General features: G+C 39.9%; 1 long non-coding RNA gene across 2 annotated transcripts; it reads right to left on the bottom strand.

Annotated features, from left to right (window-relative positions):
- Positions 1-224: 224 nt before the first annotated feature.
- On the bottom strand, positions 225-12239 carry LOC129524759 (uncharacterized). 2 transcript variants are annotated; one of them, XR_008668674.1, is made up of 3 exons: positions 11998-12239; positions 7074-7196; positions 225-1171 (listed from the first exon to the last, which is right to left on the bottom strand). It is a non-coding gene; the product is annotated as an uncharacterized lncRNA (long non-coding RNA). The 2 variants fall into 2 exon arrangements; XR_008668673.1 differs by lacking the exon at positions 11998-12239 and adding an exon at positions 8810-8906.
- Between the last annotated feature and the right edge of the window lie 14186 nt (positions 12240-26425).

The following is a 26425-nucleotide window of genomic DNA, read 5'->3' on the forward strand; positions in this document are numbered from 1 at the left end:
TGTTCTGCTTTACCATCTGCAATCTCATTAGCTGTCCATGAAGATGCTGTGCTGAATGTAGACCTGAAATTTAGATCTAAGCACTCACATATATGAAATATACATTGCTAGAGGAGCAAATAAACGAAGAAGAAAAACATTTTCTGATTTGTGGCTTCACTTTTGAACAATAACCAAAAATATTCTACATGCTCAAAGGAAAAAAAAAACTCATTTTATTCTTATGAGACCAAAGGATTTTATTCTTACGAGACCAAAGGAATTGACAACAGAAGGTGAAATACAATGCAACCAGCCTGGGAAATCTTTCTGCTTGGTTCAGCTGGGCCATGGGCAATTTCAAAACGAAGCAATGTGAAAACAGCATATTAATGAATGGAGAAAGAAACATGGAGAGAAGATACATTACTTTGGCTACCAGAGGTACAAATGCAAAAAGATTCTCCACTTTTGACTAGTAGAACTGATGATGGATTTAAAATCAGCTGCACATTGAGGGATTTTTGTTCAAGTGTAACATAAATTGTGTTACAATATGAGGATAAAATATCTTATTTTGGGCTATGTTTTAGTGCATAAACACTAACAACATTAATGAATGTTATAATAATTTACTTGAAAGATGTTTAATCTATTTGTAAATAGCTCTGTCACCTGCTGAATGGCTTTCATATGTTTCAAGTAATATTTAATTTCTAAAGAGTATCCTAGAGTTTACTCTGAGGATTTATTATATTAACTCTCTCAAAGAGCCCTTATATTGTAAAGAGAGTGTTATCTAGAAAACAAACCTCCTGGGTGTCACACGTTGCTAGTTATGATATTGCTTAAGGTAAAATGGGAAAATTACAGCCCAAGGCTATTTCCCAGTTACCTCTGCTTAGGGACAATAACTGAACGACCCCACAGAAAACACGTTAAGGTAGAAGGGGCCTGTTTTCCAGGAATTCCTGCTTCTTCATGTTAGGTACCCTCCCAACCAAGTGAAAGCAAAGACTTCTTAGTAGAAAGGCAAATTCAGCAAACTACTTTCCTTTTTTATCTGAGATAAAAATTAAGTGAGTCTTTGTGTTTTTGTGTATGTATGTTCTCAAGTTTTGCCCTTGTTTATTTTCTGTTCTTTATTAGTGAATCGGTAGTTCCATTCTCGAGTTGTTTTGAATTATTTCACCTGGAAGAAGACAAATTTAAGAAGTCCTAGTAAGTAAGCATGAAAAGGGGACTTAAATAAGTATCAGGAATCAAATGCACTGAGTCCTCGGGTGAGTAGTCAACCCCTGGGGACTGAGAAGCAATCCTTTCCACTGCCTCTATTTTATTTCTCTTGAAGAAAATAAAAATCTAACAAAAGTGCTTAGCCATCCAAAATTATCAAATATTGAAAGAATGATTTTTTTTCCACATCAAACAAAATTTAGTTAAATGGTAGTTTCCACATAGGTATAAAATGTTGAGCAGCATTAGAGATTAACCCTGTGAAGTGGGGGAGATAAAGAAAGGTTTAGTGGTGGTACAATTAGCTGAGGAGTCAAGAGAAATAGAAAACAAAAAATCTTCTGTTTTGTCTTCTTTGGATCATGAATCCATTGTAATGTTTTATTTTTATTAAACAATTATTTCCCATGCTGGAAGAGTGAAAGAGTTGAGCCATCCTAAGGAACTTAAGGTGTGACAATTTACAGAGAAGAATAGTTGTAACATTGCTCATTTACTCTGAGTATAAACATGAAAAATATTTTTAAAAAATACGGTGAAATAATTTATTCCACAGAGAAGTCATGGAGCTCTCTTACACATCATATTGTATACTAATAGCTTTGGGTGGGTGGTCTTCAGGTGATAGCACAGAAATGGAGTACGAATTTGCAGGGAAATGACATAAATTGAATTAGACTTCAGTTTACCAGCTACTGATTCCTATTAACAGGGCATTTTGATGTGAGTCTCCACTAAGCATGTGAGTTAGAAAATAGCTCTAAAGACCATCCTTGATGGATCATTACTTTGAGATGCAAACCCCAGATTGCATTATTAAAACATCTTGGAATCAATTCTGTGCATTTCCAAATAAGCTCTGGCATGGATATGACCACATCATTAATACAGTTTACTTCTCTGGATCCTAGACTCTTTTTTTTTTTTTTGAGATGGAATCTTACTCTGTGCCCAGGCTGAAGTGCAGTGGTGGGATCTCGGCTCACTGCAAGCTCCGCCTCCCTGGTTCATGCCATTCTCCTGCCTCAGCCTCCTGAGTAACGGACTACAGGCGCCTGCCACCACGCCTGGCTAATTTTTGTATCTTTAGTAGAGACGGGGTTTTGCCATGTTGGCCAAGCTGGTCTTGAACTCCTGACCTCAGGTGATCCACCCACCTCGGCTTTGAGAACAAGAACACCATATCTGCTGGTCTCGAACTCTTGACCTCAGGTGATCCACAGTCCTCAGCCTCCCAAAATCCTAGGATTACAGGTGTGAGCCACCGCACCCAGCCAAAAAAACTGATGCTATTTTCTACACACCTTGCACCTTATAGATGTGCCTACCAGAGATCTGGATTATAACCCTACCTTGTCACCATAAAAAATTCATTCCTATTGGACACTGACATGAAAGCCTTATGTTACGTTTTGTGATTGAGCAGTTTTCTCTTACAGCTTATTTACAAGGGAAAGAGAAAGGAAACAAGAAATAGTTCAACTATAATATAATATAATATAATATAACATAATATAATATAGTTGAACTATAATAATATTTAAGAGTTGAAGTGATTGCTATGTCATTTGCATAAATTCAAGGACATTTATTTATTTATTTATTCATTTTTGAGATGGAGTCTCGCTCTGTCACCTAGGCTGGAGTGCAGTGGCGCGATCTCGGCTCACTGCAAGCTCTGCTTACCTGGCTCACGCCATTCTCCTGCCTCAGCCTCCTGAGTAGTGGGACGACAGGTGGCCACCACCACGCCTGGCTAATTTTTTGTATTTTCAGTAGAGACGGAGTTTCATCCTGTTAGCCAAGATGGTCTCGATCTCCTGACCTTGTGATCCGCTCACCTCAGCCTCCCAAAGTGCTGGGATTACAGGCGTGAGCCACCACGCTTGGCCAAATTTGAGGACTTTTCTCTCTCAATTGCTTACAATTAAAAATTTTGTAGTAGCAAATGCTCACAGATTTGGGGCTTTCAGAAATGTCTTTTCAAACTAAAAACTTTTAAAATAAATAATATTGCAGATATTTAAAATAATAATATTTCTAGATTGCAGAGGAAATACAAACTCCCAATTAATCATACCAAATATATTCTACGTTCTTTAACTTCTGGTAGAAAAAAAATCAGATTTATACTTTATATCTTCCTGTATTTTAGAAAATAGCAGACAATGAGAGAAGATCATTCTCTAATGAGATATTTGGTATCCAACACAGAATAAATGCATCTTAATTTTAAATTTTTACTATATAATTATTGATATCTTTTCCTAAAAGGGGAAATCCCTTACTCTAATTTTGATTGATATTTAGAATTACTGCTAAACTAAATAGTAGACTTGAAAAAGCTTTGCTCATAAAATTCTTACAGATTTATTTTATTTTACAGAAGTGATAATGGTAATTAACAAAAATTCTTAAGTGTAATAAATTCATTTTGGTAGATTTTGGTATGTAAATGAGAAAACAGTCTTCTAACTATAACAAATTATTTAGCTTAAACAGTCTGTCATATAAAATTCAGTGAAAAACTAAAAAAGCGGAAACAAAAAACTGAGTCTATTCAAATTATACGTAAAGTTTGTGCACAGTATATAAAACTAAGTTAAGTAGGCTTACAAAATAACACTTCATATAGTATTTTGGGGAAACTCTTTCTCCAAGAGGAGAAAAAATAGCCAAATAGGAAAGAGAGTGTGAGGTTTTAATCAAGTGTGTCTCTTCCCTTGGCTTGTGTGGGAAGATTGTAGATGGGAATACTAGGATCAGATTTAGAATACTGATCTGATGTCAATGACCTAAGTCAGCATAGCCAGCAAGGTAATATTTCCAGATAAAGAGAGAAAAAAAATTCTCCTAGGTAAGAAAAAAACAACAGGCTGCTCTCAAAACCAGCACTGTAATCACCACTGAGCTAATTAGTAGGACATTTAAGGCCAAGTCACCATGGAAAGGCCAGAAAGAGACAAAAGTCAATAAAAATGGTCACTGATGACAGAGTCACAGTGCCTGGCTGGCAGATGGTACTGAAAATCCCTGAGAGATGAGGACGACTTCAGATAAGAGCGGTCCAGGGAAGATACTCAGTCATTGACAAAGCACAAAGGGAAGGGTCAGTAAAAATATCAATAACAGAAGGAAACAGCTGCCACATTCATCATTCTTAACGTAAAGGTTGACATTGGATAAATGGAGTTGGCCTTTTTTTTTCTTTTTTTTTAATAATAGTTTAGTGCAGAAACCTCTAAAAGGAGCTTGTACATGAAGAACTGAAGTGAGAAGCCTAGCCATTTGTATACCTTTTAGTAATAGAGACTGAATATTAAAACAGACAGTGGCCAAACCACGTACGACAGTGGAACTCTGACCCACAACCACTGCAGCAACCAGCTTGGGAAGGCAAACCACAATCTCTGCAGCAGCCAGTTCAGGAATGCAAGCCACAAATTCAGTAGCAATTTGCTGAAAACAGTCAGAGGTTGGTCAATGACTGCCAGCTTCTCTAAGATTGCCCCTGCTTCTAGTTTAGTACCAATTAAAGAAAGCCAAATACTCTCTCCAAACCTATCCCATCAGATGCCTTGCTTCTCTTTAGCCTACCTGCGCCTCTCCATGCCCATAGCCTCCTACCCCAAAGCCTTGCCCCTTTTCACTATAAAGCTTTCCCATTCTCCCAGCCTGAGTCTCTGCCAAACATAAATGATAGTGACTGCCTCCCTTTCTCTAGCAAGCAAGAAATAAATAGCTTCTGTTCTCATTAAGTTGTCTCCTTTACTTCTGTAATTTTCTGGTTTTTTAATTTTTTTTATTTTTTTGAGACTGAATCTTGCCCTGTCGCCCAGACTGGAGTGCAGCAGCACGATCTGGGCTCACTGCAATCTCTGCCTCCCAGGTTCAAGAGATTCTCCTGCCTCAGCCTCCCAAGTAGCTGAAACTACAGGCATGTGCTACCACACTTGTCTAATTTTTGTATTTTTTGTAGAGACAGGGTTTCACCATGTTGGCCAGGCTGGTCTCGAACTCCTGACCTCAGGTGATCCACCTGCCTCAGCCTCCCAAAGTGCTGGGTTTATAGGCATGAGCCACCATGCCTTGTCTGTATTTCTGTAATTTTCCTAGAAGCTCCACTGAGACACATTCTTAACTGCTCATCACCATGGACTTTGGACCCTGATCAAGTGCGGTATCTATGGAGGCCTCTTGTGCCTTGCTTCTTGAGGCCTGTCAAGTCTGTGTTGACACAGTGTCTGTGAGAGAACAGAGTTGGGCTTCAACTCTGTTCTCTTTGTATTGAGATCCTTGGTTATTGACTCTCAGCTTGGTACTCAGCTTTTGCTACCGATTCCCATTTGTTTGGCACCCTTGGAAAAATACTGCCATTTCTTTTCATTCCTTTTTGTTCTCTTTTGTGCTTCTGTTTTATGAGATATGTCTAAAGTGTTGTCTGTTATCAGAAGGAGAATCAGTGCAGAACACAGGCATTGCTCCTCTAAGAGTGTCTCAGCTTGCTCCACAACTGATGAGCTGCAATTCTTACCAAACCAGCATCCATCTGGACAAACTTTCCTAAACTTTCCTGTCAGTCACCAATAAAATGGGATAAGGTTCTTCATCTTTTTTTTTTTTTTTTTTGGCCCTGAGAGGTTGGATTTGATGCAGAGGGAATATTCTGGTTTTCCATTTGCCTGTGGGCACAAGTTGTCAAGTCTGCATCTGGAGGTTGCCAACTATCAGGTTGGGGGCCTAAGACATAAAGTGCAAAAATATTACTTTCAACTGACCATTGCCAGCTCCCATGGAATTTTCTGAGTGTAAATCCTCTTTTCCTTTTTTTCCTCCAGGAAAACCTCCCATTTCTTATATGTACCCTTGCTACGATCCTAGCACTTGCACCCATCTCTATACCAAGGATAATTTAGGCCTTCAGTGGCTAATCTGGAGAACGCTGGACTTGAACAAAATTGTTCATTTGAAAAACACCTTGGAAAAGAGAGAATAACATTTCTCAGGGGCAATGGGCAGCAGTTTTTGATTGGTACACAAGTTTTCAAATGAAATTCTGATTCAGACATTACTCCGCTAAAATATTTTTTGGCCAGAGCTAATGAACAGTATGACAAACTTAACAACAAACTAACTCATTTGCCCAGCAAATCTTCCCCCAGCTTCTCCTCCAGTTGACTTCAGCTCTGCAACTCTTCCTCATCCCCCCATCCTCCTTTCACACCTCATTGACTCCTCCCTCTTCTTCCAGACCCCCTACCTTCTCCCGGTGACTCTCCTAAGATCCCGGAATGTCATTTACCTCTAAAGTTCCATCTCTTCAGTGACCCAAATACGCAAGCAGCAGTAGAATTTAAACCTTGAACACGAGCTGAATTAAAAGCTATGACTAAGCATTTCCCAAAGGAGTTCAGAATTCTAAATTCTTTTAGTTGTACACAACTGAGGGTTACCTGAACTATATCAACTTGTATTTATGTTTGTAGATCCTCAGACATTAAATCCTGATGGCAAAAGCCAGATGGATTCACCGGGACAGAGATCTACAGCATCTTTCTTTCCACAATAAGCCTGAGGGCCAAAAAGAGGCTCAAAAAGTAGGGCAATGTATCCTAAAAGCCTTACTTGAAACATTTCTAGTAAAAATAAAATGGACCACAATTTAATCATGTAAATAAAGAAAAGAAGAAATTATAGGAGATTTTCAGAATAAACTAGAAAACTCCTTTCAACAACATTTGAGTGTTTAAGAAGTGTAAGTGTAATAATGGCTCTTTTACCTACTTTGTTAATGGAATTAAACCTGAAATTGGAGACAATAATTAGATCAAAATTAGAATGGGAAATAGCCACTTTACCTGAACTTCAACACCTGGCTGACATTTTTGCAGAGCCCTAGGACAATAGCAAGACAGGATCCAGAATAACCTTACGGCCCTGCAGATCAAACAGTTGAGTGGATGACCCATAGAAGAGGACACCTGCAGATATTGAAAACAGAAGGGACACCTGAAAAATGATTTTCCAGTAAAAATAAGACCAAAAGACCCCTTAATTTAGATCAATGAAGGTATCCAATATCCTGATTTAAAATTTAACATTCAAGGTGAATTAACCATAAATATAGGTGGCCAACCTCAACAATTCCTGGCAATATGGGCGCTACTCTTTCTTTTCTTTCTTTCTTTTTTTGTTTTGAGATGGAGTCTTACTCTGTCACTGAGGCTGCAGTGAATTGGCACAATCTCGGTTCACTGCAACCGCTTCCTGGGTTCAAGCGATTCTCCTGCCTCAGCCTCCTGAGTAGCTGGGACTACAGGCATACATCATGATACCCTGCTTTTTTTTTTTTTTTTGTATTTTTAGTAGAGATGGGGTTTTGCCATGTTGGTCAGGCTGCTCTAGAACTCCTGACCTCAGGTGATCTGCCTGCCTTGGCCCCCAACAAAGTGCTGGGATTACAGGTGTGAGCCACCATGTCCAGCCAGGCACTAACTCTTTCTACATTAAACCCTGACAATTTTGCTCAACATTTTCCTCATAGGAAGCAAGTAGCAGGTATCTCAAATAACCCACAGATTCCTTCTATCTCCTACTGTAACTACAACCTTTGGGTACTTGACTTAAAAACATTTCTCCCTGCTCTATTATAACACTCTTGCAAATTTAATGGGGAGTAACTTAATTTTCAAATAGAATTATAATAGTAAGTGCACCAGGTGGGCATGGTGGCTCACGCCTGTAATCCTAGCACATTGGGAGGCCGAGGTGGGTGGACCACTTGAGTCCAGGAGTTCAAGACCAGCCTGGCTAACATGGTGAAACCCTGCCTCTACTAAAAAAAAAAAAGAAAAGAAATACGAAAATTAGCTGGTGTGGTGGCACATGCTTGTAATCCCAGCTACTTGGGAGGCTAAAATGGGAGGATCACCTGAACCCGGGATGCAGAGGTTGCAGTGAGCCAAGATCACACCTCTGCACTCCAGCCCGGGTGACAGAGCAACACTCTGTCTCAGAAAAATAATAAATGCACAGCAGAGTCTCCTGAGGGTTCCTCTATATGCCGTCTCTGGATATACGTTTGTCTCCTTCATTATATTTGACGTACACTCCAGATAAAGACCTCAACACTCTACCTAACACTCTACAAACTAAAAAAATCCATTTATATGGGAAATTATTGGAGCAGAACCTAGTCAAGTTCAGAAGTATCCTAGTAAACCATGGCCAAACTTCCCTGATATTCCTTGAAAAACCAGAAGCAAAGGAAGGCTTCAAAACTGTAGTTGACAACCTTATATCCAAAGACTTTCTCATGCGCTGCAATAGCCCATACACCACACTTGTTCTGCTGGTACACTTTTTTCATGACCTCAGGAAAGATCAACAAAATTGTTTTGCTTTGCTTCCTAGTAGTACCTATCCTGTCATCAATTCTGCCCAAAACCACTTGCTTCACCATATTGAATCTTTACTGTGCATTTTTCAGTGTGCTTCCAAACCAGAACAGTCAACGACTTTGCCTTCATCTGGAGAGGACAACAAATATACCCGGATAGTCATACCCCAGGGGCTCACTAAAGCCCCCTCTTACTTTCCACAAGTCCTCAGTCAAGACTTAAAAGATCGAAATTTCACTTGTGATTCGGTTTTGATGCAGTATATGCAGGATCAGACGATCTCCACTGCTTTCTTCAGAGAACGAGGAAGCTGGTGAGAAGGTGAGAGCAAGTAAATACTTGCTCTCAGCCATAGCAGAAAAAGAACATAATGTTTCAAAGATAAATTATAATTTTGTCAAAAGACAGGCTAGTATTTAGGGCGTAAGTTATCTTAAGAGGGTGAAATTATTTTGCCTCTATTGGTAGGCAGAACACTATCGAAACTTCACCTCGATGCCTCGCAAAATGACAATTGAGAGGATTTCTAGGTTTAACTGGATATTGTAGACAATGGCTGTGAAATTTTTCTGAGCTTGCGATCTCTTTTTATGAATTGGCCGAGTCCTTAGTAAGAAACTGTCTTTTGTGGGGGCCCAAATATAAATTCTGTAACTCAAGAAGGCTCTTCAGTAGCCTCTTCCTTTGGTAGTTAGGCACTCCCTTTCATAATTAGGCACCCCTGACTACAATATGCCATTTTGTCTAATTGTGCATGGACAACTTGTACAAGCTTTTTTGTTTTTAACTCAATGTCATGGAAACCATCAAAAATTCATCATTTTCCATAGCCTTACCCTTGACCCAGCTGCAAAGGCTTATAGCCCTTGTCTGAAGGCAACAGCTTCCACTGCAACATTTGTTGATGCTTCTTTTAAACTATATCTAGTCTCCCCACCTCACATCATGATTCCCTGGCCAGTGTAGACATAACCACTGACAAAGAGCATGCAATACTTTTCAACCAGCTGATTAACTTCTTATGAGAGTTTTACTCCCTCTCTCTCGCTTTACTATTCACTGATGCAATTCCTTAAACTGCCACTCTTCTCCCCCTGCCAGAAGAAGGGGAACCTCATGATGGTTATAAGTCAGTTAGGGGAGTTTCTGTACCTCACTCAGATTGATGAGAGACTGGCTCTCATTGTGAACCCTGATTCAATGTTATTCATTGATGGATCATACCTCAAAACTGATATTGAAAATTATCACTAATTTAAGCTCTACTTTAGAATATATTTTCTATCTGAGGTAAAATCAACCCATATAATGGAATTTATTACACTTACTAGAGCTTGTCAATTAGCTGAAGACCATGTAGTAAACATATAGCAGGTATGCTTTTAGAGTACTACGTGAATTTGGGATGCTTTTGGGAAAAAAAGAAATTCATCATCTCTGCTGGAAACCTCATGAAAATGAATAAGTTAAGGCACTCTACTTTCTAGAGTTGGCTATTTTAAGGTTGAGGCCCATACAAAGAAAGAAGGTAATAGAAAAACTGAAGAAAAAATTCTAACAGAACTTTATGCCAAAAAAAAAGCCTAAACTAAAGTTAATGTTTTTGTTTGTTTGGTTGGTTGGTTGGTTTTTGTTTTTTGAGATGGATTCTTGCTCTGTCGCCCAGGCTGGAGTGCAGTGGCGCCATCTCAGCTCACTACAAGTTCCGCCTCCTGGGTTCACGCCATTCTCCTGCCTCAGCCTCCTGAGTAGCTGGGACTACATGCGCCCGCCGCCACGCCTGGCCTTTTTTTTTTTTTTTTTTTTTTTTTTTTAGTATAGATGGGGTTTCACTGTGTTAGCCAGGATGGTCTCCATCTCCTGACCTCGTGATCCGCCTGCCTCAGCCTCCCAAAGTGCTGGGATTACAAGCGTGAGCCACCGAGCCCGGCCTAAAGTTATTGTCTTCTGTAAATCTTCAAAGGAGAAGTTTCTAAGGATTCAGATAGGCCATTATAAAATATCAGTGGGTCAACCCCAGTTTCCAAACGGAAGTCTGGAAATTCCACCTCAGACTGGAGCTTCCAAATGTGGCCACCCTTGATTGTTCAGGCAGTTTACCTGGGGGAGTTACTGACTCACTGTGTGAATAATCAGAGTGAGGATTGTACAAATAGAAAAAAACTGTAAGAAAACCATCACCAATAGTTTTATCACCAATAACTCTGGCAGAAGTTATTTACATTGTCTCTATTATTACCCACATTTCTCTAGATTTCTTGTTGGCTACTCATGGTAGCTCTGTGTTATTGCTAATACTTCTCACTATATTTGAATCAATGAAACAGGCAAAGCAAAACAGGCTCTACATCTCACATTTCCTTATGGAAAAAAGATAATTGCCATTCTAAGGCAGATCTTCATGGTCTGTGGCCTATATGTTCTCTTGGTCTGGGTTGGAAAATTAGAATTTCTGCTTCTGTAACATTTTATAGGGACTAGTGATTATTTTTGTTTTTGAAACCCGACCTTTAAGCCAAAGACAGCCTGACCCCTGAAAACCCAACTGCCAGTTCTAGGTAGAGTCCACAACCGGAGTGCGAACATCCTCTATGCCTTTTAACCAATAAATGATGCTTTTTCCAAGACCACCCCCGGCCCAATCAGCATGCACTCTGAGCCCTTAAAAATCCTATACTCAGCCACACAGATGGCTGCCGGCTTTCAGGCCCCCTTTCACACAGAAGTCTACCCACTTCAGGTCCCTTCTTGTGTTGAGAGCTTTTCTGTCACTCAATAAAATTCTTCTCTGCCTTTCTCACTCTCTGCTGTCCACACACCTTATTCTTGTTGGTTGTGGGAACTCCCCAAGCTGCGGGTGGCAGTAACAAAGGAGATGTAATGCACCCCTGTTCACTGAGCTGCAGGCAGCAGGAACCAGAGAGAACTGTAACATTTCCGGGGAGCTCAGACCTCAGGACTCCCCAAGCAAAAGCTGTAACACCCTTTGGGGCTTTGCAGTTGCTGTCATCTCCAAGTATTCCGGCGCCACCACCTCCCCTTCATCTAGATACCAGCGCCCAATATGGAAGCCAATTGCAGCATGCCCAGTCCAGCTACGAGCTGAGCACGCAGCCACACTGACCACAGGATCTGGGCCAGTAATGTGAGCCAAGCGCAGCCTGCGGGGCCAAGTGGGCAGAGCAACCCGGCAGGCCTGAGCAAGGGCCGGAACAGAAGTCAGTGCAGCCACAGAGATTTCCAGCTGGTGAAGCGGCACTGAAGGAATCCTGTAACACTGTAACCCTCCCTCTCACTCGCCAAGCAACAGGGGAGAAAAAGCCGCTGGGCACCATTCCACCCTGCACACGGAACTACAAAACGTGCAACACTTTGGTCATACCTGCCATGATGCAGGTCCATCACATCCTCTGCCAAGTCTTACATTCTACTGGGCAGCTGTTCTCACCAGAGATCATTGCCATACTGTGTCCGGAGTTGGTTCCTACTGGTGGGTTCAAGGTCTCGCTGACTTCAAGAATAAAGCCACAGACCTTCTCTGTGACTGTTACAGCTGTTAAAGATGGCACAGACCCAAACTGAGCACTAGCAAGGTTTACTGTGAAGAGCAAAGCTTCCACATCATGGAAGGGGGAGGGGAGCAGGTTGCCACTGCTGGCTGGGGTGGCCAGCTTTTATTCCCTTATTGGCCCCTCCCATACTCTGCTCCTGTCCTATCAGAATGCCCTTTTTTCAATCCTTCGGGCAATTGGCTACTTTTAGAATCTGCTGATTGGTGCATTTTACAGAGTGCTGATTGGTGCATTTTACAGAGTGCTGATTGGTGCTTTATACAATCCTCTTGTAAGACAGGAAAGTTCCCCAAGTCCCCACTGGACCCAGGAAGTCCAACTGGCCTCACCTCTCAGTGCTGACACAAGAACAAAAAGTCAAGACCTCACAATATAGTTTGCAATGGAGACCACTCGGCAATATCACAGTGGTGAAGATGTGGGTTTCTAGCTGCCCCTGAATTGGTCAATCTCTCGTAAGTAAGAGAATGACCATAATGGGGGGCTGAGAGGATAAATATTCAAATGAATAGTGGTCAGATGATATGACAATAGAATTCTGATTCACAATCTCTGAAGCCACCAGTCCAGGAAGCCAAACAGCATCATTGGCAGTGATTGGTCCCAAATGGTCAGGATATCATTAATGACTGTTAGCTTCCCTATTTTGCCTTGTTTCCAACTTAGAACCAACCAAATAAAGCAAAATATGTTCCCCAAACCAACCACATAAGATACTCTGCTTCTAGTTAACCTACTTCCAACTTCCCCTTGCCAACTACATGCAATCAGAGCATACATGAAGCCTTCCCCCACGCTTTCCCTCCCGTTTTTTGCTCACTCTAAAGCTTTCCCACTCCCAAACTTTGAATTAATCACCTGTTCTCATGTGGGTAGTCTATCTTTATTTCTACAGTAAGGTGCATGCAAGCCTTTTCTAGTCACATTTAAAATGGTGGAAAGCAGCATCATACCAGAAATATTTGATTTTCTACTTTTTGATTAGGTAAGCAGAGAGGGATGATTTCTGAGTCTTACAAAGAGTACATATCACTTCAGAAACATATGAGTTGTGGAAAGTGATGTCTGCTTTTCTCTATATTATACATAAAATATAGCAAATATCTTACTTTAATGAGCTGGTGTGTGGGGATATAGAGATGACCAAGCTGAAAGGATTGACAATAAGATAACAACTAGAAACTGAGTCCCTGAAGTGACATCTCTGTGCTTGCAGCCTTTTCTCTGAATATAAAATGCACATTTTTACACAACCCCTGTGAAATCTTAGCACTTTATATCACAAGGGTAAGTAAAATGCACACGTTTTTAAAAATCAAGTATTTTAAGGTCTCCAAAATGACAGATCTTTTCCCTCTGTGAGTCATATCATGATTTACCTTGAAAGTATTTTAAGAATATTCTATGACACAAAGAGACTAAGGTTATTCAAATGAATTTGAAGTCCCTTTAGTTTCTCTTTATTCTCAATGAATTGCAATGGCAACTGCAGTTCCTTACCCTGCTTCCAGCTCTCTGCTGAAGTTGAGGTTTGTGGGGGTTCAATCAGGCCAGTTGGAAAAATATTAATGATAGTTATAGTAATAGCCACAAACTCTCTTGGAAAGCCTGAGAGTTTGCATAGCTTCTGATTGTCTGGCTGAAGGCAGCCAGAGTCTCTTTGAAGGAGCTAGAGAGCTTAAGGCACAAATACAAAATAATGTAGAGTAGTTTATCTAACTAACTTGTTTTCCTAAGACTAATCTTTGATGTACCCTGGGTGCTTAATTGCTTTCTACTCAGGAAGTCCACAATGTCAATTACCCTCTAATGGTGTTTTCCTATGACCTTTGTCAATTAATCTTTACTAAATAAATGCAAGTCTCACTGACTGATCAAGGAGTTGCAACTGTTTACAGTACTCTCCAGGGAGTCTGTAGGTGGCTCAGACACTCAGCTGGACTGGCAAAGCAGAATATCTGTGTGTCAGTGTACTTCATTCATCCATCACTGGGTCAGGGTCTGCAGATTGGACCCTAGCAGAGGTTCCTCAAAGGATTCCACATTCTTGGTCACCAAAGCTGTTGTGGTTTTCTTCACCATGGAAGTAGATAAGTAGCAGGCCTTTGCCCTAATAGTTGGTCAAGTCCCTGCAGGCGCATGGGGACCACTGTTCTGGCAAATGCTGGTTGGGGAGAACATACGGATTTTAATCACTTTAAAAAATAGACTTGAGGGTACAAGTGCAGTTCTGTTACATGGATATATTGTGTGCTGGTGAAACCTCAGCGTTTAGTGTACCCATCACCCAAATAGTGTACAGTGTACCTTTCAGGTAATTTCTCATCCCTCACTTCCCTCTCACCCTTCCAGTGTCTACTGGAGTTTCCAAAATCTCCAATAAGTCTTCAATGTCTATTCCACTTTTCATGTCCATGGGTACATATTACTTCTCTCTCACTTATAAGTGAGAACATGCAGTCTTTGAATTTCTGTTTCTGAGTTATATCACTTAAGATAATGGCCTCCAGTTCCATCCATATTGCTGCAAAAAATATAATTTCATTCTTTTTTATGGCCGAGAAGTATTCCATACTTCCCAAACAGAAATGTTGTACTTGTGATAACATCCAGCCACTTCTTTTATCTTACTTGGAATTCAAAGTGGGCAAATTTCTTCTTATTATTATAGCAGTATATAAAGCAACCAAGAATAATCTTCAGACCAAAGAAGACTATTCATGTCCATGAGGATGGCACAGAGAGAGACTGGCATAAGATAAACTGAGAAAGGCAGAGGAATGGAAGGGTTTAGGGCTTCAAAGTTCAGGATAAGCAACTTGAATTTTATTCTGAATGCAATGGGCAATCATTGAAGTGCTTTAGGCAGTGGAGTGACTTTTTCTTTTCAAATTTTGAGTGATTGTCCATCTTCAACCCGTAATCCCTCCTATTTACCTTAATTCCTCCTTTTTACCAGAATGGTTACAGAGCCAAGTCAAGGGAGGGGTTGGTACCATTAGAATATAAATAACATTTTCTGAATAGACATAGGGCTTTTCTTGCAACACTAAGTTACCATTACACTTCTAGATAAAACAAATGTGATGATTTGTACATGCGCATAGAATCTAGGATGAATTGTACTTTGAGTTCTAGACTCAAATTGGGGTGGTAGAAGTGGAATGGAGCCAGGAAATAGTTAAATTCTAGTCTCTGGGGTTCCATTAAGGAGAACAGATAATTCTTATCCTCTTTGGTTATAAAGACCCTAAATTGTCTTTTCCATGCTTGAATGGGTAATTTTAAATTTTAAATACATAGAATAAGCAGGCCTTCAGGAATTTATTACTTCACACAGTCCATATGCAGCCCTCTTATTTTGTGCCTTAGCCCCTGTGGACACCTCTTCCCAAAGCACCAGATTTTCCTGCTGTTGTAAGTGTGTACAGGACCCAAGGCTAAAGTACCTTACTGACACAGTGGGCTGCTGACCTCACCCCTCATCTTCAAAGCATTTTCAAGTTGGAGCATATTTGTGAAATAAATAAGTATTATCTTTCTTCCTTCTAATTACAAAATTAATAAATGTTACTTTGTAAAAATAATAATTTAAAAATCACTCCTATTTTCATCATTCCCAAATAACAGCCAAAATTTTAAGGCCATCTTTTTTTTAATCTTTCTTGTGCACTCATTTACAGTGTGAGGTACAGGGAAATTTAAGGAGCAACGAAGAAGTTTAATTTTTTAAAATCATTTTGAAATTACTAGAAGTATTAAATCCTTAGAGGTTATGTTCATTTACATTGGGAAAACTCTCTTTTTCTCTGGCATGAACCACTTGGACAGTCCCTCTCATGATAACAGGTATAAGGCAAGTGCCCAACACATGGTTCAGGGGATGGTTGTAACTATGTTTGTCTTATCAATGGTCTGATAAGTGAGGTTGCTCCTGCTTCTAGAAGTATCTATTTTTCATTTGCAAATTTATAGAGATATAAAAGAGCCATTTGTGCAGAAGGGAAGTGGCATCCAGACCATTTCTCTTTGAGCTTCAGTGCCATTTAGAACATGTTTGATAAACTAGGGTGTCTCAGACTCACAAGTATTGGGAGAAAAGAGCAACAGTGGCCCATTAAAGGAAACTCAATAGAAGTGAAGTGAGGTACTGGCTGGGACTGAACCCTTGGGTCACTGCTGATAGGGAGAATGTGTGGCAGATGCTGACTTCCGTATCGGGATTATCAGTGGTGTTTGAAGCCTGTTGAAGTGGATTGTGGTGAATGCTCGTTCAGTCACACCACTCACCCCAGTTAATTAAAGGCCATAAGAAGGCAGAAAGGCAGGTTCATCCTGAGTCAGGGTTTGTGAGAGTGATGCCATGCAATGGGCAGAGAGGCTAGGGAAGCAGCTATCAAATGATAATGTACTTCAGAGGCGCATATTACATTTTCAGATTTCAAGCTTCATTCATTCCAGATTGAATGGGGCCTAGGAATATGCATTTTAGCAAGTACCCCTGGTAATTCAGAGGCAATAGTTTCATGGACCACACTTGGAGAAACACAGTTTTGACTAATGATAGAAGAGAGGAAATGGTAAATAATGGACGATATTCTTCCTAAGCTTGATAAGATGACAAACGAATACAGTAGGAGCTAATAGATGGGGAGAAAGTCAGGTGGAATGGATGGAATGAATGAAGTTACGGAGTATCGGGATGAGGGGAATTTCATCCTGAGGAGAATATGAGTAAGAAGCATTTTCAAGCAAGATAAAAATCAGATATGACTTTTCCTACTGAAAAGTCTGAAGTTAAAGTAATTAGAACTGCTGTTTGTTCAGAAATCGACAAATCAACAATGAAATGAGGGGTCTCAGAATATAGTGTGCACGTATGAACACAATGAAAGGTAAAGGTGACATTATAAATGTGTAGGGTCACAGAATATGAACAAAGTGACATAATAACATACAGAAAGGACATTTTGTCTTTTGTGTCACACTGTGTCTCATCCCCCACAGGAAGTAGGAGCACATGTCCAATGGCATTTAATTAGTAGACATTTTTGAAAACCGAGAGAATATACAACCGCCCAGCAGTCAGAGTACCCCTCCCTCTTCTACATAGAGAGGCGGGAGAGACTGATCCCAGGTACCTCCAGGGGACTGAAGAGCTAATATTTAGTGAGCAATGAGTGTATGATTTTGAAATAGATTTTCAACAGCACATCTCGTCACTTTTCAGTGTCTTCTACAGATAGAATAGAACCAAGAGAAATGAAGAAGTGTGGTGGTGAGGGAACAGGCTTAGATACAGAATGCCAAATATCTCACTGATGGCTTAGGCTACCCGCAAATTGGATACAAATGCTAAAATCACATCCCTGTGGTAGTGAGAGAGAGCAATGATCTTAGGTTTATGGTAAGGAAGAGATTTCTATGGGAATTCTATGGAGGGGTTACTCAACGTTTTACTGGTGTTCAACTTCAGCATATTGCCCAACCCATTTAAAGACTTGTCTTTGTGTAGTATCTTATCTCTTCATAAAACTCCACAAAGTGACAGAATTCCTTCCTTTAATTGAGATCATTCTCAGCTCTAGTCTACCTCCAGATGGTCTGTTTTAAATTAACGGCTCAAAATTTTACTACTCTTGAGAACTTGGGCAAACTAATCAACCATTCTTAGTCTCAGTGTGCTCTTTATAAAATGAAGAAAACATTAATCCTTCCACTGCTTTGTGAGGCTTGAATGAGATGCGAGTCCCTCAGTTCATCTCAGGGCCCTGTGCTCAGTAATCATCCACTCTTAGGACTGAGCTGAAAGAACAAGCACATTCAAGGAAACCATGGAGTTTACTTTTTTCCCAAAAAAAGTATTTTTATTGTTTGGCAACCAATAAAGAGTTCATAGTTCTTCTATCTCTTCTTTCTCTTTTTATTTAAATAAGCAGGCAATCAAACCTATAGTTTTTTTCTGTTAAAAATATATTCATTATGTAGACAAAATTTAAGAATGTTAGAAAAACTTTAGTGTAGAGACAACAAATGTCATATAATTAAATATGCCTATGATTATTTTGATTTACATGATACCAAGGGTCTGTGTAGGAAGATAAGTTTAGCCCAAAACAATCTTAGCTGAAGCAAATGCAAAACAGGAAATTTAGACACAAGGAAATAAACACTAGTCCTAAAGTATGCTCTTTAAAATAGCTTTAACGCAGCATAGAGTTTTGCATCTATATTTGTGAACAAAATTATCCATGCAGCTGTCCAATATCTTGCCAGAATTGTAAACTTCAAATTAGGATGCAAACTCAATGTCACTCAAGAAAGTGGTCATGAGGCTGGACTTAGTCATTGGTAATTATTCTGGATTCATCAGCAAGGGCAGAGCTGATTTTACCATTTCATAACAAACCACTTCTGAGCAGTTTCCTCCCAGGTGCTTAAGAATGAAGAAGTGGCTGTCAGGACTGCACTGGCAATATTTTTCAAAATGTGGATCCCTGGTCATATTAAAATAAAAGTTTTTCCCCCGTCAGGTTAGCAGAAATGTAAAATGGAGATTGGAATTTAGATGTAGAATTTTGTGTCAGAACCACGTTTGATAGTCAGTTACACACATCTGGCCCACAGTTAAGAATGTAAACTAACAGCATTAAGAGCCAGACATCCTGGGTTCAAACCCCAGCTCTGCTATATAAGGCTTGGCCTTTCTGTGCCTCAGTTGTCTCACTTGCAAAATCAGGATGATATCATCCTCCAAGGATTACTGTGAGGATTAAATTGTTAATATGCTTAAAGTGCTTGGAACAGAACACACACTCTGTGAAGTCATTACTATTATCATTACATTAACGCTTCTCTTTTTGAAAAAGGACACTTTTTCTATTAGTTAAGACAAAGCAAGCCATATATTTGCAAATTCCTAAAACAATGATTGAAATTAAAATTCTATAGGAGAATGACTTACATTTTCTTTGTAATCAGAATAGACATGCCTCCAGTTCCATTCTTGAAGCAGGATACATGCCAAGGTCAGAAGGAAGGTGACTTCTGCTTTCACAAGCCTGTGAGAGAATGGGATCCGGGATGAGTCCTCCAATTCAGGGGCTCACCTTTTCCACCATGTCAGGCAACGCATCAAGGAGGCTCATGTTCTTTCAATTTAAGGAATGCACATTTCATTGCTTGAAAGAGGAAAATTTAAATGTTTCTTCAAAGGTTATACAGAATATTATGACAGACTTAGGACAACAAACAATGCTTCTGTTAACTGTTAGAGTTCTCTTTGGCAGTGTTATTATGAGTTAACTGCTCAGTAAGAAGATGGTTAATATTGAGTGTCAACTTGATTAGATTGAAGGATGTAATCCCAGCTACTCAGGAGGCTGACACAGGAGAATCATTTGAACCCGGGAGGTGCAGGTTGCAGTGAGCTGAGACCATGCCTTTGCACTCCAGCCTGGGCGACAAGAGTGAAACTCCATCTCAAAATAAATAAATAAATAAAAATATTTAAAACCTAGATTTTAAAAAAAGCATTTGGTAGCCTGACCAATAACTGGAGAGAGAAAAAGTGATACTCCAAGAATAAACTATTATATTTTAATTCTCAAGTCATTTAAATTGATAATTTTATGGGTCCTTGCACGTAAACAGCTGAAATGTTAAATCAGTTCATTAAAGTGTTCATAAATTCACTAAATGTTCTTAATCATCATTAAGCCTTAAACAACCTGTGACATCAAAATGATTACAGAGAAACAGTGATAAATTACTTTGAGTTATCAACTATATATTTAAATACTGGGATACCGGTCTAAGTTATTTGGTGTTTTAGGGGATATTAAGTATTCCATCTCTAATATAATTCATATTATGTCATGCTTCCCATAAGTTTTTAAGCAGAAACTTTAAGAAACTGATTATGCACTTAAAAAATCATATCAAGCAATATAAAATCTGAACACCAGATTGGTACAAAACATGAATATCACATAAAAGTAACCTAGCATTGAAAATGAGAAGCTGTTACCCTGTGAAATTATAATGTAAAAACACACTAGATAAAATGCAGTATCTTGAGTATAATCTGTTACAAATTCTGAAATTGTGTACAAAATGTATATTATATGGATTTTAAGACCTCTCCCAAATGTAGACTCTTGACATACCTGGCCTGTAAAAGATATATAGGCTGACAGACCTAGGGGAAAAAATACTATGTTCTGAGCCCAATGTGCCTCTTTGGTCCATAAGTATCATTTACAAGAATAATCATGATTCTCTGATTCCAAACTGTTGCCCCCATTATGAGCCAATTGCTCATACCTGTGGCACCAGTCACTCCATCAAACCTTTATTCTGGGCTGCACACTCCTGGAAGGAACCATAAAGGAGGTCTGAAGGCAAATATCCTTTGTGTTAGGATCTGGCTCATGTCCACATCCCCCTTGCTGGTGCCATATTCAACCCATGAGGACCTAGTGGATTCTAGACCTTAGTAGTAGATAAAAAATTCCAGAACAGTTTATGGAATTTTACTATGTGGTCCTTCTGTTTCTTAGCATTTTTGTCTTAATCAGTTTAGGCTGATATAACAAATTATCATAAACTGCGTGGCTTAAACAAGAAATATTTATTTCTCATAGTTCTGGTGGCTGGGAAGTCCAAGATCAAGGCATCAGCTGCTGTCTGGTTTGATGCCCACTTCCCATCACATTCTAAATAATGATCCAGAAACCCCTGTTCCTGGGACCCAGTGAAGAATGACTGCTGAGGGCAAAGGGCAGCCTCAACTTAGCCTCTTGATGGCTGCCTCAGAAAGGCAGCTGGGATGCAGGAGAAAGAACTAGACATTGGGCTGGGTGGATATGGATCTGTCTGACCCACCCCTGTAACTTTGGGATGCAGGCAAGTTCCTGGACCTCTCTGTGACTCAGTTTCCTCTTCTGTAAGACAGGAGGATTAATATGGATCCTGGGAACTGTAGGCTCAGAGTGCAAGAAGTGCTTGGTTAAGCTGGGTTCCTGTACCTGGTTCCAGCTCCCTCCAGTCACTGAGGGACCTTGGCAGAGTCCCTTTCCACCTGAGCATCTGCAGAGCAGACCTCATCATATCCACCTCACGGAGCTGCAGTGAGGCTTAAATGAGATGATTTACATAAAAAGATTTGTAAACTGAGAAGTTTGTGCAACTCAATGGGCCTAATACTATATTTTTAAAATATCTTCAAACAAGATGACTACATGTTCTACTAAATCGAAAGTGTGTTGGCCTGGCTGTGGAGGTGATTTGAGTCCAGACCTGTGAGTTAAGTCACTTTCTCTCAATAAGTCAATGGCTGGAGCGTAGGGCATGTAGTGATAGTGGGAATTTGGGACAGTAGTGATTAGGGTGATAGGAGCTGATGCTAGAAAAACGGTGAATTAAGACAGTTTTAGGCTTTATCCAGTAGGCAATGTGAAACATGGAAAGTCTTTCAGTGAGAGCAAGAAATGATCAGAGCTGGCAAATAGAACATTCTAGTGGCCTGCATGGAGGATGGATTGGGGAGGGTGAAACTGGGGCCAGGGCAACTGATGCGCAGTTATCCTGAGGTCCAGGAGAGGGATGGCAAGGCTGAAACAAGGTCTGTGTGACTCTGAGGTCCAGGCCTCACTCGTTAATTGAATATAGGATGGGAGACTTTTTACTAAGTGCAATGCTGAGGATAAGAGTATTAACCTTTCGTAGGAGGGGTTAAATGTCATGAGCAGGAGACAAGCATTAGTTGAGCATTGCTTCAGCCCAGCCTCCCAGAGGGCCCCTCTCTGGCTTGGTAATGATTTCTTTGAAGTTATTAAACATGAACAGATTTGTACTTTGCTCTACTTGTTTGAGTGAATGTTTTTATTTAGGCCTTTATTTTTAAGGCCACTTTCTTCCATTTAAGGGGGCCAATGGCTTCCATCATGGAAGTAGCACTTTCTCCCCATAAGAAATGAAAATCCTGCAGGCCCTGGGTGGATGACTGGGTCTCTTTGTGGGGTGGTTTGAGCAAGTGAGCAGCAGGATAATGTCCGTGGGGCCAAGGCTGACCCCAGCCTCACTTTTGTCAATATATTTCCCCTGGTGTCCTCAATCCTGGCTCTCTGACGACTGGAGTCAATATCTACTTTAATGTGTTTTGGTCTCATTAACATGGACTGGATTAACCAGCCCGCATGGGCTTTTCAATTAGGAAGATAAATTTCTGACAGTGTTTACAAAGGGATTAGATACCTGCTTAGCATGTGACAGGGCTTGCCTTCTCTTCCTCCCTCCTTCTCCCCCTCCCTCCCTCCATCTCTTCCTCTCTTTTCTCCTTTGCTCTCTCCCTTATTCCCTCCCTCCCTCCCCTTCCTTCTTCCTCTCCCTCTTTCTTCCCTGTGTTCCATGAATGAATGGGCTTACTCTGTTTCCCTTTTAGGGATTGCTATGGTTTGGATCTGTGTCCCCACCAAATCTCATGTTGAATTTTCATCCCTAATGTTGGAGGTGAGCCTGGTGGGAGGTGATTGGGTCACTAAGGTGGATTTTTTGTGATGGCTTTTCTGTCCCTCAGTCCCAAAGGTCATCTCAGAGCAGCAGCGGCGGCGGCGGCGGCGGCGGCGGCAGCGGCAGCAGCAGACTAGCTTTGAGGGGCCCCAAAAAGCAGGCCTAGCACCATCCCCTTGGTGCTGTACTCGCGATAGTGAGTGAGTTCTCCTGAGATATCTGTTCATTTAAAAGCGTGTGGCACCTCTACCCTGTCTCTTGCTGGCTTCTACTCCCACCATGTGACCTGCCTGCTCCCCCTGTGCCTTCTGCCATGATTGTAAGTTTCCTGAGGCCTTCCCTGAAGCGAGCAGATGCCAGCATCCTGCATCCTGTAGGCTCATGCCTATAATCCCAACACTTTGGGAGGCTAAGATGGGTGGATCATGAGGTCAAGAGATTGAGACCATCCTGGCCAACATGGTGAAAACCTGTGTCTACTAAAAATACAAAAATTAGCTGGGTGTGTTGGCATGTGCCTGCACTCCCAGCTACTCAGGAGGCTGAGGCAGGAGAATTACTAGAACCCGGAAGGCAGAGGTTGCAGTGAGCCAAGACTGTGCCACTGCTCTCCAGCCTGGCTACAGAATGAGACTCCATCTCAAAAAAAAAAAAAAAAAAAAAAAAATTCCCCAGTCTCAGGCAGTTCTTTATAGAAGTGTGAGAACACACTAATACAGCATCTGTTCTTCTGTGTCTGTTTTTTCATCTGTAAAATTGAGGAGATTGGAATAAATGATCCCTTTATATCCCTTCTACTTTTGATGCTTTATGAATCCAGGTTAAAGTGTGTGGTACAGGCCGGGCGCGGTGGCTCACGCCTGTAATCCCAGCACTTTGGGAGGCCGAGGCGGGCGGATCACGAGGTCAGGAAATCGAGACCATCCTGGCTAACACGGTGAAACCCCGTCTCTACTAAAAATACAAAAAATTAGCCGGGCGTGGTAGTGGGCGCCTGTAGTCCCAGCTACTCGGGAGGCTGAGGCAGGAGAATGGCGTGAACCCGGGAGGTGGAGCTTGCAGTGAGCCGAGATCGCGCCACTGCACTCCAGCCTGGGCGACAAAGCAAGACTCCGTCTCAAAAAAAAAAAAAAAAAAAAAGCGTGTGGTACAATTTAAGAAGGCTCCTTTTAATATTTTTATAACCATTAAGGACTCTTAGCTCAGATCTTCAGTATTAGTCAATGACTCTCTCTTTCTCTCTTCATCCTTCTCTCTCTTTACCGTCATTCAGATCAACATATAGAACATTTCCATTACCTAGGAAGTTTCCTGTGTCCTTTCCAAAACAATCTCTTATCACCATTGATTAGTTTTGCCTCTTCTTGAACATATAAATGGAATCATACTGTATGTCATCTTGTGTCTCGCTCATTTCTCTTGGCAAAATGTTTTGATATCCCTCCAATTTTTGGTAGATATTTTTAGTTCATTCCTTTCCATTGTTATGTACTCTTCCATTATATGAACATGGGATTTGTTTATCCATTCTTTTATTGATGAATTTTTGGGTAACTTCCAATTGTTGGCTATGAATCTCCTACATTAGCTTTGCAGCTGTAATGAAACTTTTAGTCATTTCCCTCAAGATCACAATATGTTCTCTTAAGTTATTAGTACTTTGGCCACTTCCCAAAGAATGCAAGATCCTTACAAGTTTACTTCCATGTATTTGTGTATCTCTCACCCTTGTGCCATTGTTGTAATACACTTTTTTATTGCATCTTATATTTCTACAAGATATTATTATTATTGTAGTTTTAAAAAGCTTTCTTTACTATTTACTCATGTTTGCCCTTTCTCTGCACTTCATTTATTCTTGTATTCCCCCCTGCTGCTTTTGTTTTCTGGTTTTTGATTGCCAATAAGAGCTACAGAAAATCATGAAATATTTCTTTAATTGTTTCTATATTTAAAGTTTAATTGTTTTTGTGCTTATTGTTAGTAACTTTTTGAAACACCTTTCATTCCTTTAAGCAGAGAGGCTCTTCAGCCAGATTTTTATTCCTTTATATTTCCTTTTTCTTCCAGACATTTTGTTGTTGATGAGAGCAGAAAAGATTTCCCTTTTTGGAAAACATTATCAGGCAAAATATTTTATGGGCAAATGCCTCCATAACCTGAAACAATTGAAAGAATTCTGGCTCGAAATGTTAGAAATTTTATTGCTTTCTGGATTTCTTGCTGTAGATTTTTTAAGAGAAAAAATGTATTAAATCTGTTTTTAAAGTGACTAAGCAACTCTACTAAAAATTGTCATGCAAGTGAAAATTGTCCTCAGCTTCTTAGGCTACAATTTGACATTTACTTCATTACTTAGCTTCACCCAAATCACGCTTTTCCCATCCCTTTCTTGCCTGAGATGCTTAATGTTTTTTCTCCTTTTTTTCTGTCAAAAACAAAGTATATTTGTTTTTCCATGCAAAGAGTTGATAAAATATTGTCCCACTGAGGCACACATTAGTAAGAAAATGCCAACTATTAGTTCTCCCAGTTGGTTTTATTTTTTCATTACATTTTAGTAGGAAAAGTAGGTTTTAAGTTAGAAGAAAGGAACCCAAAGATGCAGTTTCAAGACATCCAATAGGAAAGACAGATAGAAATACATTTCTCTGTATAGATATGTGTACATATGTTTATACATATAAATATAGATATAGATATGTGTACATATGTTTATACATATAAATATAGATATAGATATGTGTGTATGTACACATTTCTGTATCAATCATGGTCCAGGTGTAATTTAAAACTATTTATGGGAAATATTACATAAAGCACATTTATTTATTAAAAAGAAGGATTTCCATAGTGGAGTATAAAGTTCTTTAAACAGTTAATAGGAAGACTAGTCAGGACAGAATTAGAAAAATGTATGTGAACCATCTCCAAGATATGAGAGAATTACGTGCCAGGTGTACTATAAAACAAATTATATTAGTGTCGAATATTGCATATAAGAATATAACATGATTATGAATATAAAATATATATTATAAATAGAATGTCATTTACCAAGGTTTTCCACATTAAATAATACTGTTTTTTAACCTTAAAACATACATTGTAATAAGAGTTATGATGTTCAGAATTCTAAGTATAGCATGACAAAACCCTTCTCCTATTATTTTCTGTAAAATACATATAAAAAACTTTTGCTGCTTTTTGGTGGATAATAACACACACACATGTACACACACACACATGCATCACCATTACCTTTTAATGGAACAAGGCAAGTCCTTTAATGGGGACACATGCATCCCTATTACCTTTTAACAGGACAGTCACCATTAAAAATGTCTGCAGTTATGTATTTCTAAAATCAGCTCTGTGGGTAAGAAATTTAATGTAGCTGCCGATTTTGTGCGGTTCTGGGGAAATAATAGTTTAAAATCTTCTAATTTGCCTCCAATTTCACATCTAACTCCAACCTGTGCTCCTGAAGCAAGACGTTTTTGGACCGTCAGCAGGCACATGAAGGCCTGAGAGTGGTAGGAGAGCTATTGTGGGCTTTCCTACCTCAGGGCTAGAGGAGGGCTTGGAGACCAGCAAAGGAAAAGACGGACCATTTCAAGTCTCAGAGCAAAAATACTAAGAGACAAAGTTGGGATGGAAAATAAAAGTGACGTGGTAATCGATAGAGGAAATTTACACAAATCTGAAAATTCTGAAAAAGAAAAA

Source organism: Gorilla gorilla, chromosome 13, assembly GCF_029281585.2.
Source record: "Gorilla gorilla gorilla isolate KB3781 chromosome 13, NHGRI_mGorGor1-v2.1_pri, whole genome shotgun sequence".
NCBI lineage: Eukaryota > Metazoa > Chordata > Mammalia > Primates > Hominidae > Gorilla > Gorilla gorilla.